At 47.4% G+C, this 17,590-nt stretch overlaps 1 protein-coding gene across 4 annotated transcripts in view; it reads left to right on the forward strand.

Moving 5' to 3' along the window:
* The window catches only part of ST6GAL1 (ST6 beta-galactoside alpha-2,6-sialyltransferase 1), a 120,831-nt gene that overhangs the window by 39,245 nt on the left and 63,996 nt on the right, over nt 1-17,590 (forward strand). The window lies entirely within an intron of this gene.

The following is a 17,590-nucleotide window of genomic DNA, read 5'->3' on the forward strand; positions in this document are numbered from 1 at the left end:
AGATGCCAACCCTGGACTCAGATGCCCCTGAGATTTTGCACTCCAGGTGCCTTCCTCGCCTTCCTCTAGTGCTGGACTAGGTTCCTGGAGAGAACTGGTCTTTGGGAGGACCCTGGTGACTTTGGACAAAGCACTGACTTTTAATTTTTTTTTTTAAGTTCACTTATTTGAGAGAGAGAGAGAGAGAGAGAGAGAGAGTCGGGGGAGGGTGGGCAGGGGCAGAGAGAGAGAGACTCTCAAGCAGGCTCCACGCTGCCAGCACAGAGCCGGAAGAGGGGCCCCGATCCCACGAATCGTGAGATCATGACCTGAGCCAACGCCAAGAGCTGGACGCTTAACCAACTGAGCCACCCAGGAACCCCCAAAGCACTGACTTTTAAAGGACTCAGGACAGAGTGTGGAAGTTTCTTCAGAAGGAAGCCTTCAGTGGGGAGCTTCCTGAAGCTGTGTTAGGGCCCACTGTCTCCCACCTCCTTACCCCAAGACAGCCCCCTCAGGGTCTCCACGGACTCTGTGGTTCCTGGAGCATGGTTTGAAGAATACCGACCAACCCCAATCCCCATCTAACCATAGGGAGTCCTGAGACCCACGGAAAATTTGACTTACCAAGGCCACCCAGGCAGCGTGACCTTAGAGGTCTCCCTGTACTTCCCTTTGACTCATCATCTTCTGTTGTTTTATATTCTTTTTATTATCTCTTCTAATCTCCCCCCCCCCCCCCCCGCCAAAGGATTGGAAACAGCTGATACTGCAGGTCTCCAAGTATTTGAAGGCTGCGGTCTAATTCTGAGAAGTCCGTTTATTGAGTACCAGGCATCATTTTAGGGGCTTTTACATTCATTATTTTAATTCTTATAGGCATCTTTCCAGGCGCATTATCCCATTTACCGGATGAGGAGACTGAGGCTCAGAGAGAACAAGTGGCTTGCTTAAATTTTCGGTTACTGACGGTGCTCCTGTGCCCAAAGCCCGTGTTCTTTCTCCACACCACGCCTTTCTTCAGTCATTCATACGGAGTGCACTGATGCCAGGCCCTGTTTTTGGTGCTGATACAGCACAAAGGAGACAAAATCCTGCTGAACCCTACCCCACTAGTCCCTCTGCTCACGAAGGGCGGTTGGCCCGCTCTTCATAAGGCCTCCTGTTGCAGTCGTCTCTGGGCTGCCTGTGGTGGTCGCAGTGATTTTTGGCTGTTGCTGAGATGCAATCCATGGCCCAGTTCACTCCCCAGCCAACAAGTCACACGGGTTCCTTTCTGGGTGCCCCTGGGTTTCTGCAACATTCCATGGACAGGCAGTCACGCAATACAGGCATTTTGTTCTCTGCAAGGACCTTGCCTGCTGCTCCCTCCTCCACCGTTCCCCCTACATTTCTTGGCACTTATCACCAGCAGCTTCCTCCGGCTGCCACCCCAGCCCAGCAGAGCTCTGATTCACTTGGTGATTTAGCCCTGATAAAGGTGAGTTATTTTGGCCTCTGCTGCCCTCAGCCCCAGTGAGAATTTGGACACAATGTTTTCACTTGTCACGTTAGACTGTTTGCCAGAGTTTGCGGAAAAAGGCCTGTATTATTGATGCCCTTGCCAGGAACAGCTGCGCCCTGCCAGCCTGTCATGTGAGCCCTCTGAGACTCCCGGCTGCAAGGCCCACAGCTCTCCTGGGCCCCTGGCTCAGGTGGGAAATGTGATCCTATCTGACAGAAACTGCAAACAGCCCAGCAGGGCAGAAAGCAGCTTGGAAGGGACTGATCAGATTCCTCTCCTAGGAATCGACCACAGCCCAGCGTGTGTCTCGGGGGGGCTGATTCCATCCTGTGCTTTAGTGGAGCCCATCGTATTTGACAGTTTTATTTTCTCTGTTTTAGAGACAGAGAGTGCACACGAGTGGGGAAGGGGAGCGGAGGTGGAAAGGGAGAGAAAGAATCTTAAGCAGGCTCCACGCTCTGTGTGGAACCCGACTCAGGGCTTGATCCCACAACCCTGGGATCATGGCCTGAGCCGAAATCAAGAGTCGGACGCTCAACTAACTGAGCCACCCATGTGCCCCAGGGGCCCCATTATATTTGAGGTCTTTTAGTCTGACGTCTCCCTCCTCCACAAGATTAAACAAATGGACCCTTAGCCACTAGAAACAAACAGACCCTTGGAATGAGTTTTTGATGTGGGGTTTATCTCCATTTAATGGATGAGAAAGTAGCCTTGGAGAGAACAGCGAAGTACCCGAGGTCTGTCCTCCTCCTTTCGGGATGCCGTGAGCCACCAGACACAAAAGGACATTTTCCCAACTCGCCTGTAGGTTACCTCTGCAGCCGGTGCCAGCTGTGGCTCTCACCTTCCTCTCTTGCCATCACTCTGTGAACACGGATATCCCATTTCTGGAGCTTCTTATTCCCGTGGGGACTTGACTCAAGTTCAGGATCTGCCAGATCGGTGGTTGGTGGGGCTGCAGGTCAGACCAGGGGTGAGGAAAGGTAGTCTCTGGCACCTTCTCCTCTATCAACTGAAATGGCTTCTCTTCACCTCTCCTGCCCCATCAGAGCCCCTTTTTGGTGTCAGGAACTCAACACTGAGCTTAGAGAAAATAATAATGTCACTTGCTTGCTTAGAAAACCTCTGCCAGTCCCAGTTTCTTGGGTAAATTGGGACGAGAAACACTTCTGTCTGGAGCAGATAATTCTGAACCCCATTTCCATCACTGCAGCCTCATACCCTCACCCCTCATAGCTTCTCACCATTCTGTGACTACTACGGGCCTTCTTTCATAGCTGAGCCTTTGGACTACCATTCTCTCTGGATATGCCTTTTTCTGCCTGGTAAGCTCCTATTCATCCTTCAGAGCCCAGGAGGAACATTACCATTCCTGACTTCCTCTAGTGGAGTTGGTGGTACCCCAGCCTTTAGTTCTGAATGCCTTACATGCGCTTACACCCATCATTTTATGGGTCTTTCTCTTCCTCCGAGGCCTCAGGGGCAGGGGCTGGACCCTGTTTATTTCTGTATCACCTGTACTTGAACAAAATGAATGGGGGCTCATGAATGAATTATTTGCTAATGTGTGAGTCATAGGTGGGCTCCACTTTAATTAAGTACAAAGTCCAAGGACTTCAGTGAGAGGTGATAGGCCGAGTCTGTGGTGCTGTTAATTGAGCCAGGTACTGTGCCAAGGACATTAGTGCAGGCGAGCCCTGCAGCCGAGAGGGGGTGGCATGGGGGTGAAGTAACGTTGCAAAAGCTTCGAAATTGTAGCGTGAGGCACAGCGTGCCCTGGTCCCCAGGCCAGCCTCTCAAACTCTCCACCCACCCTGCCTCCCAAGAGGGGGGTTCCTTAAGGCTGGGTGCAGACCTGGAGAAAGAGTGCAGATTCTGGATGGTCCCAAAAGGAAGGGGACGGGGTGGTACTCAGAAGAGGAGTAGAAGCCGGGGTAGCAGGAAGTACGAGGCAAACTTTTCTTTCCTTACTGTGATACTGGGGGCATCTTGCTGGCCAGAGCTCCTGCCGGCTGCTGCGGAGGCTGAAATATGAGCTGGGGCCAGGCAAGAATTTGGAGCCAGACCTGGATATGCAGGTCCTTTTGTGCCCCTGCCTGTTTAATTCTGCCTCCCCCTACTGCTGGGTGTAGGCATGCAGGCTTTAAAGACAGTAAGATCTGAGTTCAGATCCTGGTCTCAGACACTTGAACTGCGACTTGTGTAGCACTGAGTAAAACTACTAGGGTGGCTATTTTTATGTATTTATTTAATTTTTTACTTTTCCCTTTTTAAAAATTTTACTTTCGGTATCGTTAACAGGGTTATATTAGTTTCAGGTGTATAGTATAGTGAATTAACAATTCCGTACGTTACCTGGTGCTCATCATGACAGGTGTACTCTTAATCCCCTTCAGTGTTTATTATTTTTGAGAAAGAGAGAGAGAGAGAGAGAGAGAGCAATCAGGGGAGGGGCAGAGATAGAGGGAGACACAGAATCGCAAGCAGGCTCCAGGTTCTGTCAGCACAGAGCCCGACGTGGGGCTCGAACCCACAGACCGTGAGATCATGACCTGAGCTGAAGTCGGCTGCTTAACTGACTGAGACACCCAGGTGCCCCCTCTTAATCCCCTTCACCTATTTCTTTTTTTTTTTTTTAATTTTTTTTAATGTTTATTTATTTTTGAGACAGAGAGAGACAAAGCATGAACAGGGAAGGGTCAGAGAGAGAGGGAGACACAGAATCTGAAACAGGCTCTGGGCTGTCAGCACCCAGCCCGATGCGGGGCTCGAACCCACGGACCGTGAGATCATGACCTGGGCCGAAGTCGGACGCTCAACCGACTGAGCCACCCAGGCGCCCCCCCCCCCTTCACCTATTTCACCCAATCCCCCCACCCACCTCCCTCTGGTAACCATCAGTTCTCTACAGTAAAGAGCCCGTTTCTTGGTTTGTCTCTTTTTCCCTCGTTCATTTGTTTTGTTTCATGTGCATATGGGTGAAGTCGTATGGTATTTGTCTTTCTCTGACCGACTTCTTTCACTTCGCGTAATACACTCAAGCTCCATTAGGGTTGCAATTTCATAGGGTCATTAGGACCAGGAATGGCATCACTGCTGAGAGGCTGTGGGCTGAGACATCTAGTTTATTCCTCGGAATACCCAGCACGCACGTGCTGTTATCATTCTGAAATCACAGATCCTTAACTGGGGTTCAGAGAGGTTCTACAAGCTGCCCAAGCTCCCGTAGTGAGTCAACGATAGTGGTGGCACAGCTGGGTCCACTAGGTCACCCGTCTCCAATCTGCGTGATCCTAAGAACCACCTGGGGCTCTTGGTGAAGGAGCAGGTCCCAGGCTCTGTGTCAGCTGTTGATTCAGCTTGCTTAGCGTGGGGCTCTGGGAGCAGAGGATGACACAGGTACCCAGGATGATATTAGGATCTGGCAAGTTTAGGAAACGGTGTTGTGCTCTCCTGCCTGTTAGGTGTGGCTCACGGTTGGCCCCCTATAAATTGGCCCCCTATAAATGGTGGCTGTGAGTATTGTGACATGAACTGACTCAGAGGGTAGCTTACCGTGAAAAGGTTTTCATCTTTTAAAAGCTCATTAGTCCTACAGCTAGCTCTTGAAGATAGAAGTTAAGGGAAGTAGATTCTGGATCAGTGAGTCTACATTCTAAAACTCTAGACTCGGAGAACGATCTGCACACGGAATGAGCTGCCTTCAGAGGTCCTGTTGTTTGTGATCGAGCAGTCGGTGGTGACACCATGTGTCGGGTGGGCTGGTCAGTTCCTCGAGGACCCGGTGGCCGCTCAGCATCTGCCCCGGGCATGCACGCACCAGGAGTCCTTCATGTTAATATACCAGCGGAGGTGGAGTGGAGCAGCTGTGCAAAAGTCAGGAAGGATCCCGACTCTGGGAGGGAACGCAGGAAGGAAGGGATGGCAGAGGCCGAAGTGAGAAGCTGTCTCTGGGCCATCACTCCCTGCTTTGGGCCCTGGGAAGCTTCTGCAGTTTCCTCTGTAGCTGAGTCTCCGGACTCTCAGTCCTACCATGAGGGCACAGAATACTTCATTTTCCCTGGGGACTGATGGTGGGCAGTTGTCTGTCTCTTCTCTATATGTCTGGGTCGTGCCTTTGTTTTGAAGTTCTTAAGGCCCATCTTGGGGGCATATAAATCATAGACCATAGGGAACGTTGTCTCATCAGAGCCTGGAGGAAAGCTTGACCCCTGTCCTGTTTTTAACCGCAGCATTGATGACAAAACTCAGCACCGGCTTTCCTAGAGACCAAGAGCATCTCTAAGACCCTGCTAAAACTGATGGAAGCCTACCGAATAACCGCCTTGGATACTTTGATTTCTAAGATCCATGATAATAGCTGCCACTCTGAACACCGATTGTGTGTTGGTGCTTTATGTATCTTTTCTCATTTAATCCTTTCAGCAGCCGTGTGATATAGGGAACACTATCCTTGTTTTACAGATGAATAAACTGAGGCTCAGGGAATTCAGCTAAGTTTCCCTTGGTGACAGAGCTAGTAAGCAACGGACTTGGACTTCAGACCTGTGTCTGTGTGAATCACACATTAGAACTTATTATGCCTACGCTACTGTGTCTCATTGGGATAATATGAAGTTTTGCTTCTCTCGATGAGGAGGAAAGTTAGGGATTGGTTACCCTGACTGGTGACAGAGCGCAAAGCTTTGTTCAGAGTGCTTCAAAGGGATGGCTGATCCCTGTATTCATGTTTGAAGTCATCCATAACGTTTATGAATGTGGATAACCATGACCTTCCTCAAGTCATGTCTTGGTGATTGCAGCAGAGAGAGATTTCCTGTCACTCATGACTCTCGGGGAGTCTCTATCCCGGCTAAGAATGTTGAAAAATTTGTGCACGCTGCTGGGCTCTGGGGCAAGGATGTTGAGGTCCAGGAATCTGACTGCCCTTGAGTGATGACAGCTGGGAAGATGAAATGAGAAGAAGGGAGCGTGAGCTGTGTGTCATTTCATCAACCTGGGGCTTGAGACCACGGGATACCTGTGTGTATTCACTTGGATAAGGAGACCGTCTGAGCCCCCACCTCTGCGTGCCGAACACAAGGAGATCGCATCTTCTAGTAGATAGATCTGCCGTGTTAGAGAAATAAAAATCCCCCAGGAGAGGTGAAGGAATCTGAGGGCTTTCTGCAGCTTAAGCCGTGTTTTCCTTGAACAGATTTTACTTTTTGGCTCTACGTTATGCGCACACTCATGGCAAGATGGAGGGTCCTCTGTCACACTCCCCTTTTTGACTATCTATCAGCCACCTTTCCCTGCAGCAGCTTTTTTGGCCTCCGTCTAGAAGTGGGCGCGCTCCACTTTACTGTCCTGTCTCTCCCTGACCACTGGCGAAGGCCCCAGTGGCCTGTCTCACTTCCCCACCTTCTTTTTTTTAAATTTTTTTTTTCAACGTTTATTTATTTTTGGGACAGAGAGAGACAGAGCATGAACAGGGGAGGGGCAGAGAGAGAGAGGGAGACACAAAATCGGAAACAGTCTCCAGGCTCTGAGCCATCAGCCCAGAGCCCGACGCGGGGCTCAAACTCATGGACCGCGAGATCGTGACCTGGCTGAAGTCGGACGCTTAACCGACTGCGCCACCCAGGCGCCCCTTCCCCACCTTCTATTTGAAAGCCCTGATCCCATCTTTCTGTCCTGAAGGCTTCTGGTTATAGCCAGCCATTCCAATAATAGTCTCTGTCTTCGTTTGTTTTCTCTTTGTTTCCTTTTTGAGAGACAGAGACAGAGTGTGAGCGAGGGAGGGGTGGAGAGAGAGGGAGACACAGAATCTGAAGCAGGCTCTCAGGCTCCGAGCTGTCAGCACAGAGCCGGATGGGGGGCTCGAACCCACAAACTGTGAGATCATGACCTGAGCCGAAGTCGGACGCTCACCCGACTGAGCCACCCAGGCGGCCCATCTGTCTTCATTTCTAATCTAGCCCAGATGGTATCTTTTTCTTGGCGTTCCTTATGTAAATCAAGTCAATATTCTACAGCTTGCCCTTTCATTGTAATGGTCTCATTACATTTATTCAGCTGGGTTATTTTCTGCCTCGGGTGTACTTAGTTTGTTTCTCAAAACTCCTGAAAGGCAGGGACTGTAGTTTATGTGGAGGTAGTGGTGATTGTGTCTTAATTTCAGTGTCTAGCGGGTAACAGTAGCCAATAAAATTGTTTTTTCTTTTGGTCAACATGTTGATTGGATACCTATCATGGTCTGGGCACTGAACACAAGGCTCCAGGGCTATGGAGCTAATTATTACTTGGTGGTTGAAATTCCTGCGGTTTTAAGGGAAGAGGGACATGCAAGCAAATTAAAATTGTATTTTAATTTGCTTTGAGCAGTCATTGAGGTTGAGGGTTCGTAACATTTATTGGGAGCTCAGAGGAGAAATAATGAGAAAAGAGAGATGGCGACAGATTTAGGACATGTTTTGAGAGTAGAAATGGAACTTTGTTTCCTATTTAGTTTGATTGGCTTGTCGTGGGGACAGTGAGGTACCAGGACGAACAAGTGATCCAGGAGCACTTGGGGAGTGGAATGCGTTGAATTTGGGGTAAGAAAGAAGGAAAAGTCAAAGATACCAGGCTTAGCAAGATAGTAAGAAAGGGAGAGAGGGAGGGAGAGGGTTATAATTGCTAACATACACTGAAGGCTGATTTCTGTGTGCAGGGTAGTTAACGTGAATTGCCTCTTCTCCAACCCCCCTCCCTGCCCCATGAACCCCAAAGGGGTAGGTACTTTGGTTTTCTCCACTGTACAGGTGAGGAGGCACGCTCAGAGCAGTTGGGTAGCTTGTTTGAGATCACGCAGCTGAACAGTGCCAGAGGCCGGCTTAAACCCAGGAACTCTTGCGGGCAAGCAAACACCCATGCAGCTGCACTAGAACAACTCGACCACAGGATCCATTTATACCTCCAGCCTGGACCTTTCTCCTGACCTCTGGTCTCCTGTCGGCTGGCCGATTTACACTCCACTTGACAGTCTGACCTCAAACTCAGGACTACCCCACACTGGACTTCTGCTCTTCCCTCTCATCTCCCCTTTTCCACTCAGAGCAGCACCATCCTTCCGGCTGCTTGGGACCCAAGCCTTGGAATCGCCCTTGACCTTTCTCTCACACCCAAATCAAATCCATCAAACTTGAGTTTCAAAGCACCCTGAAATATATTCCTTCTCACCACCTCCACTGCAGCCTCCCGCTCCCACACTCGGATCTCTCCAGTGGTCTGCTTGCTTTTACCCTTGACCCCTCTCCGCACACACTGCAGCCTGAGCTATCCTGGCAACTCTGAGTCAGGTCAAAGTTGATCTTTTTTGCCAAACCCTTGGAGGGGCTCTCACTTTTAGTTAGAACGACAGCCAGAGTCCTCACCATGACCTGTAAGGTGCTACCTGATCTCTTCCACCTTCCACCTGGCTGTCTCTGTTCCTCTGGGATCCCCTCCCTCTGTCCTCTTCCCTTTGTGCCTTGCGTCCGGGCCAGTGCTCACCTGTGTACTCCTGCCCGCGCTCTTCCTGAGATATCGCTGGGGCTCACTCTTCACTACCTGTACTTCTTTGCTCGAATGTTCCCTTCCCAATAAGCCCTTCTCTGACCTTTTTTTTTTTTTTTAATTTTAATAGATTTTTTTTTTCAACGTTTATTTATTTTTGGGACAGAGAGAGACAGAGCATGAACGGGCGAGGGGTAGGGAGAGAGGGAGACACAGAATCGGAAACAGGCTCCAGGCTCTGAGCCATCAGCCCAGAGCCCGACGCGGGGCTCGAACTCACGGATCGTGAGATCGTGACCTGGTTGAAGTCGGACGCTTAACCGACTGCGCCACCCAGGCGCCCCTCTCTGACCTTTTTAAAATGGAAACTTGCCTCACCCCGCCACTTCTGATCCTTCCCTTTCCACATTCCGCTCCGCTCTGTTTCCCATAGCACTTAGTATCCTCTAAGATCCTACATAATTTATTACATTTATGGGGCTTTTGTGTTTCACTCTGCCCTTTTTAAGGGCAGTGATCTTCATCTGGTTTATTCCCTGTTGCATCCCAAGCACTAAGATTCTTGTCGAGCACGTGGTGGCTCATGCGCTTAAGAAAACGAGTAAATGTGGAGTGCAAAGTTTCTGTACAGATGTTGAGTTTAAAAATGTTTCTTGAAAGATGTGGTGTAGAGTCTGAGGGAGATGCCAGAGGGGGCTGGCCACACGGAGGCAGGCGTTGTCTGTGTGTTAACAGAGGTCCTGCTGAGGCTGGGCCCCTGGGGACGTGGGCATTTCTGGGCTGCTCTGGAAGCTGGTCCCCAGAGGAGGCTAAAATGGGGAGGGAGGAGGGAAACCCCAAAGTATGCCTGTCAGAGTTTAGAAGGAGGGAGTTTGAAGACGGAGACCTGGGGAGGACTCACAAAGAAAGTACTGGAGAGGGCTCTTCAGATTTTGCAATTAGAAATGCAATTTCAGTGGAATGATGGGGGCTGACTTCAATTATTTGAGGAACAAGTGGAAAGTGGGGAAGTGACTCGAGAAGCTCTGCTATGAGGAAGGAGAGATCAGGTGGTGGCTTGAGGAAGTGATTTGTTTGAAGGATTTGTTTTTAGCTATTGAAAAACCGTCTTTTGGGTGTGGGTGGGTGAGTGAGTGGGGAAGTGACCGACAGGAAGCTTAATAACATCCAGATTGACAGACGGAACCTAGTGCAAAGTATATCTTGTCCTTGCCCAGTCCAGCCCCCTAGCACCATGCCTGGCACATAGTGGGTCCACAGTTAGTATTTACTGCATCCAATAAAATCCTGTGGACCTTAGTGATCAGTCATTGTATCAGCAGCAACAACAAGACGACAAGAATGTCTAATGTAGAGAGATTGCTCTTTGACGCACTGACTGTTGGTTAGTGGCATTTCTCTCCCCTAAGCTATATATTTCTTAGCACTTTGAGCAGCTGTATGTGGTTACACTTTGGCTTTCTTTACTGCACAGTGGTTATGTGTTTAAGAGGTATATCTTCAGATGACTCATTTCAGTGACAAGTTAGTAAACAGTTCCACATGGATGTAAAGGATGTGATTGGTGTCTTCGTCCATTCAGGCTGCTATAACAAAAGACCAGTTTGGGTGGCTTAAACAGGAGAAATTATTTTTCACAGTTCTGGAGGCTGGAAGTCTGAAATCAGACCTCGTTTCCTGGTTCATAGCTGGTGCCTTCTCACTGTACCCTCATAGAGTTGAACGGGCAGTGGGGCCTCTTTTCTAAGAGCACTAATCCCATTCATGAAGCTTCCACCCTCATGACCTAATCATGTCCCAATACTTTCACCCCTGGGGGTTAGGATTTCAACATATGAATTTAAGTGCTGGGGGGAGGTGGACACAAACTTTCAGACCCAAGCTGATGATAAGTCCCAGGAAACCAGAGGAAGAAAAGAGTTGGCCAAGGGTGGCAGACAGATCTCTGAACTGTTGGTCAGAGCCTGGCATTGAACCAGCTTCATCTCACCCCGACTCTCTGGGAGTTGGATTTCAATGATCTCAGTTTGCTTTCTTTGGATTTTATAAAAAGAATAGTGTTGGGAAAGGAAAAATGTAAAAGGAACCATGATTTGAAATATATCCAGAACTAAAGTCTTTTTTTTCCCCCCTTTTTTAAAAATGTGATATGCAGGGGCGCCTGGGTGTCTTGGTCGGTTGAGTGTCTGACTTCGGCTCAGGTCATGAACTCACGGTTCATGGGTTTCAGCCCCACATCGGGCTCTGTGCTGACAGCTCAGAGCCTGGACCCTGATTTGGATTCTGTCTCCCTGTCTCTCTGCCCCTCCCCCACTTGCATTCTCTCTCTCTCTCTCTCTCTCTCTCTCTCAAGTAAATAAACATTAAAAACATTTTTTTAAATGTGATATGCAGAGCAGGCAGGCTTAATTCTCTGGTGGTGGCAAATGACATAAAGTTTAGAGATGTCCTGGGAGAGAACAGAATCATTTGACTCCTTTTTTACTCCCATCTTCTCTGAAAAGACACAGATTGGCTGGCTGCATAGGAAAGAATGAAAGAAAGAAAAATCCCTAATATTTATTAAGTATCCTATGTGCCTGGAGATAAGCTAGCTCCTGTGTGCATGTTACATCCGTCCTCTTTAGGTGAAGGGCATTGTATCAGTATTTTCCATAACCTACCTGACGGCTCACAGCCGACAAAGGCGAGAGAGCCTAGAACAAGCCCTGGGGAGAGAAAATTGAAGACTGTGGCTAAAGAGAGATCAATGTAAGAAATGTAGCTGCCTGGGAGCACCTGGACGGCTCAGTCGGTTAAGCGTCCAACTTCGGCTTAGGTCATGATTTCATTGCTTGTGAGTTCGAGCCCCGTGTCGAGCTCTGTGCTGACAGCTCGGAGCCTGGAGCCTGCTTCCGATTCTGTGTCTCCCTCTCTCTCTGCTTCTCTCCTGCTCACGCTCTGTCTCTGTCTCTGTCTCTCTCTCTCTAAAATAAATAAACATAAAAAAAAAGAAATATCCCTAGTGCCCAGCCCAGTGTCTTATTCTCAGGAAAATCTTGAGAAATACTTATGAAAGAGGTGGTTAGTTGGCCAAATGAATTACCAGGGTCCGGAGAAAACTTGTAAATATTTTTGTTGAAATGCTGTTGGGAGGTCTTCATTGTCTTCTAGAGAATGGGGAAACCCAAGGGAGGGAGAAATATAATTTAAATTTTCAAGAGGCATAATTACAAACCATGAGTATGAGGCAATAACTGAAATGTCCTGTGTAAAATGCATAGCATGTGGCAATACTTAGTAAGTGATAACTATGATACTAAGGGAACTATTTATTATATATATTATATAAGTCCATCCTATTGCTTCTCCTCACCCTGGGACGTGAGGCATAGAATTCCATGACTTGAGACTTTTCAATTTGGGGCTCATATGGGAAAGCACCATAGCCTCTCTCTATCCATAATATTTTTTTACGAAAGATAATCTCTCTCCGAGTTGGCGGTCCAGCCCAGCCCCTTGTAGCCTAGTTGCGTTGCTCTTTGTGGTGTCTGCACCGTGAGACTTGTGTATGGTCCCATAACCTATATTTTAAAGACCATCCCAGGTGTTCCCTCGAGGGCAGACATGTGATGTTGCATCAAAATACGTGTCGGTTATGATGATAGAGTAACTTAAAACTCTTGTGTCAGACACTGAGCATCTTTGTCTCCTCAATAACTGGGGGTTTCTATTCTCGGGAACACTGTGGAAAATGTGGCCTGGATGGTGTTTCCATTGGCTCACGCATACTGTTTCTGTGGCTGTCACCGAAGAATGCTTTTGTGTCGGGAGGCTAGTGCCCGTCCGTCCGTGATTTAGAGGAATACATCGGGAGGACTTGCTGATTTATGGATGATGCACAACTATCATTTGTGCTAGCAAATGTGGTATGTGCCAGGGTCAAGGTTCGGTATAAGCTTCACAGGCTAGGAGAGGGGCTAAGTGTAGAAAGAAAGAATGCACCGGGCTAAGTGGAAGATGAAATGTGAGGTCCGAATACCAGTGGCATAAGTAAGGCAGCCCACCTGGGGATGGGACTATTTAGAGGAGGACTTGGAAAAAAGGCTAATGAACTCTACTTCAGTGGTCGCTCAACTGAGAGAGTCACTCACATGAGACTGCTAAAAACTACCTAGAAACTCTTTATATTTGCATTGTAGAGGTGTAGTCAGTTTCCTGTTCCATACTAGTTGGGCCACATCTGGAAACTGTTTAGTTCTATTCAGGGTGATGTGGACAAATGAGAGCGGGCCCAGAGTTGAGTGAGGAGAACTGTTAGGGGTTCAGAGGCCATGCCATTGAAGGAGTGGTTCAAAGAAGGAGAATCTTTAGCCTGAAGAAGAGAAGGTTCAGGGGAGTGTAATAGTCCTGAAGGATTGCCCTCTGGGCAAAAGAAGAGACATGTGTTTTCCTCTAGAGAGTAGAATTAGAACCAGCAGGTGGACGGTAATAGGTGTGGGGAGGAGATGAATAAAAAATTAGAATCCTAAAGTGCCCATCAGGTAGCATTTACTATTTGAAAAATGGTATAACTGCAAGGCACTTGAATTTGAGTGTCTTCTGTCACAGGATCTCAGGGACCATCAGGACCTCCTGGATATCTTTCTAGCACTGTTCCAGCTGTCCACATCCTACACATCCTTCCAGCTCTGACCTTATTTCTTCACAGGAAGCCTTTCCTTCCCTGCCCTTACTTGTAGGGGTAGTCTTTCCTCTGTGTGCTATAAACATGGGCTTTGGAGTTGGGTTTGAATTCTAGCCTTGTTCTACCAGCATGCGTGACCTTGGGCAAGGGGCTTAGCTCTTCCCATAAAGATGCTCATCTATAAAATGCAGGTGACGTGCATTTACCTTGCAGGGTCGTTATGATAATTGGAGAGAGAGAAACTGCCTAGCACAGCACCTGATACATACATAGTTCATGTTCAGTTAGGGGTATTGACATTTAAGATGATGTATTGATAGGCATCAGGATTGACCACTGTATTTAACTACACTGTGAGTGGCTACCTGGAATGAAGAACCAAGTCCCTCTCTCTTAAACTATTGCTGTCCTTTCCCACGGCTCGGTCTTTCTTGATTTCCTGTAAAAATTCCAATTAAGAATACAAACCAGGTCCTGGCTTTATCTGGAACCAGCTGGCTCATGTACTTGACACAGTGAGTTCTCCATCACTACCTGTCATGGTTGCCTGACTTCCCACCTTTTCTGCCCCTGCTTTTAGGTCATCTACAAATAGCTGGTCAGGGTTGCACAGTGTTAGCAAGAATCTCCACCCCAGGCTTCTACCCTGTGCACCTGTTGGTAACTGACTAATTCTCTTTTTTTCTCAGGTGACTTTAGACCTTTCCATTGAAACTTACAGTTTATAATATGGGAGACGCAGGTAGGATCTAGTCAGTTGCCCTCTCCTGGACTTGCTTTGATTTGGCTTTTCAATTGCGCCAGGCCTTTATTTTCTCTTGGGTAGAGTGTGGAATGTGGAATAGTACCTCATTCACGGTGTGTGCATTCGGGGTATGCAGGAGTCATTGCCTAGGATCCGGTCTGGACCTAGTGGTGTGGTAGGTGCCTGGGCCTCAGAAAGGTCTCGAATGGTTCCTGTGTTCTGGAAGGTCACACCCTAGCAGAGGAGGTGGACATGGAAACTGTAAGAGGGGTGCTGTGGGACAGAAGGGGAGGACTCCTAACTCAGACTTGGGGTCAGAGAAACTTTGGTTCCTGTACTAAATTGCCTCATACTCAATATGTTCTTTACATCAGACGCACTGGTTTTTTCCCACACATTAAGTCAAAGAACACTTGTGACTCCTCCCTGGGTGGCCTGCTAGAGACCTAGGATTACCTCCTCTGGCCTCCCCAGGTCTCACCTCTGAAGACGTGTGTTCTTGTGACCTGGGTCCTTTGGAACCATGGGTTACTTGCCTGACTGCCTCATCCCTACTGGGAAGGTGTATGAGCTGCCCTGGTGCCTTCTGAGATGACCCATATTCATCTTGCTGCCTTTGCTCCCATGATTCCACTGCTTCCACGGTTGGGGGGCATTGAGCTTATGGGCAGAAATGAATTCTCCCAAGTCACCGAGTTTGGCCACTGCTCACAACAGAAGCCAGAAGGGGCTTCCATTCCCAGCCACCTCCCCTCCTTTCTGAGGACAGAGGGTAGTCTGCCCGTGATCTTTTAGGATATCAGTGGTTCCCAGCCTTTGAGAGGCCTTGTGGGTATCATTCTATCATCTCCCTCATCTCCAGTCAATCCCTGATATGGCCAAATCGATTCTGAGGGCAGACACCTAGTTCCTCAAGCTGAGCCCTTCAGATTTCTGTTGTGGCACCTGAGAACAGTTTCAGTATTCAAAGGCAAATTAGACATGGTCCTTGTCCACAACCCGCAGTCCACTATTTTTCTCTGTCAGATGGTTCCACTGCTGGTCAGCACTTGTGAGACAAATCCTTTGCTAATCCCTCCAAAACTGTCCATCTCCTCTAATCTCCTGGAGATGGCAAAGGATAGTTTCCTGTGACAGCAGATGGCTGTTTTACCCCACACCCACTCCCCATGATGCCTCGAGCTACCTATGGGCTGAGACTCTGACTTCACTTTTACCCCACAATCCTTAGCCTGGGATGGGCACCTCCCTTTGCAGGCACTTGATAATCCCCTGCATGAGGAATTGCAGTAGCGAATTCATAAAGGGATCTATTTCAGGGTCAAACTTCCTGTGGGGTGCCTGAGTCACTGCTTGGCTGGCCTTTGGACAGAGCGTGTCCTTTGTCAGTTCACTTTCATAAATGGCCACTCTGACCCAATTATTAAGTTGCCATGACAACCCAATGGATTTGAAGTTTAAAGAAAAAAATGTTATAAGGGACCTCTTTTTTGGGGTCGGGGTATCCTGGGATCATCTGAGTTTCTATCATTCCAAACCAAAGAATCATTTCTTGTTCTCTTAAGTGTGTCAGATGGATGTAAGGGCAGACATAATGGCGGCCAAAGAAACTGGAAGTGAGACTAAACAGGGCCGTAAACATGTAGAAGTCCTCCCATGGATCACAGAGTGGGGTTTTCTCTCTTTTCAGTTGACAACTCAATAGGGTTTTGTTTTTGTTTTTGTTCTTTTAGAAATGTTTTAGAATGTTTTAGAAAATAAAGGGGTCTGGTTAAGTAACTGTGCTCAGGCCTCATGTGTGTGCAGGGTAGCACTGTGCTAGAAAGGGCTAGGCTTCGGAGCAGGACTTGAATCTTGGTTGTGTCCCCCTCTAACTGTATGGCCTTCGGGAAATCACTCACTTACTCTGATCTTCAGCTTCCTCACCTGTAAAATAATCAACCCACAGAGTTATTCGGAAGATTTAAGATAAAATAGAAAGCATCTAGCACAGAGTAAGGCTTCAGTGATACTTACAATGATGATATTGACACGAGAATGATAATAATTGAACGCGAGGTCCTGTGCTTGCCGTGTTGCTGCAATATGGGAAAACACGGTGATGCTTCCTTACCAAGGATTATCTTTGTCACCTGAACACTGCAGGCTCCTTATTGTCCACGTATTTCTACGGGTTCAGATGTGGTTATCTTTTTTCTTAAATAGCAACTCTAACACTAGAAGCAACATATGAGCATACAGACTGGCATGTCAATGTAACCGTATCCACTCAGCACATTTTTAAAAGGGGAGAGATTCAAAAAGAAAGAATAATTGAGATAGTGTCTACTGTTCTGATAGCCACTCAGCCAAATTAATCAAAGGCCTGCACAAGAGCAGGTTGGGAGCAATGAATCTGTGTTTCCCTCACTCTCAGTAGGATGAACATTTTTGTGCAGGGTGTGATCCCAATGTTTGTCTTTTTCGTGCTACGTGGAACTAAACTCAATATAATTAATTACTTCTTCTGTTACCCAGAGAAAAAAGTTGTAATTTGCTCCAGGGTAGGATGATAACCCAGCTCTGTTAGGTTCACTGGATGAACTTCTGTGTGAGCATTCAGGGTTGTATAAACAGACTGTGTGTTCTATTTTATGGGTGATTTAAGGTAGGAGGACTTTTCATTTAGCTTTCGTTTACTGCATGTGATTATCCATACAAAATAAGATCTTATTTTAACTGACTTCTAATTCAGCTCTTTATTTTTTCATTTTGTCTGTATAAATAAATATTTTGGTATATGTTTAAAAGACAGGGACTGTTTAGGGGTGCCTGGCTAGCTTAGTCAGTAGAGCATGTGACTCTTAATCTTGGGTGGTGAGTTCAAGCCCCACATTGCATGCAGAGATTACTTAAAAAACAAAAATCTTTATTTCTTTATTTCTTTATTTTTATAGTTTAATGTGTTTTAATAGCAAACTTACAGGAACAGCACAGAAGACAGACAACATTAAAAACGTACTTGCATGTAGGACAACTCAGTTAGAAAAGTATAGTGAATGGATGGAATCTACTGTATAATTAAAATGCTACAAACACCATTGTTGCAGTCAATAAGAAGTTTACTTGTTTTAAAAAAATCCAAATGCTGGCATTGTCCAGAAAAATTTAACAAATTTATTTATAATTGTTATAA

The sequence above is a fragment of the Puma concolor genome, chromosome C2 (assembly GCF_028749965.1).
Source record: "Puma concolor isolate L17-30 chromosome C2, mPumCon1.1.hap2, whole genome shotgun sequence".
Classification (NCBI taxonomy): Eukaryota; Metazoa; Chordata; class Mammalia; order Carnivora; family Felidae; genus Puma; species Puma concolor.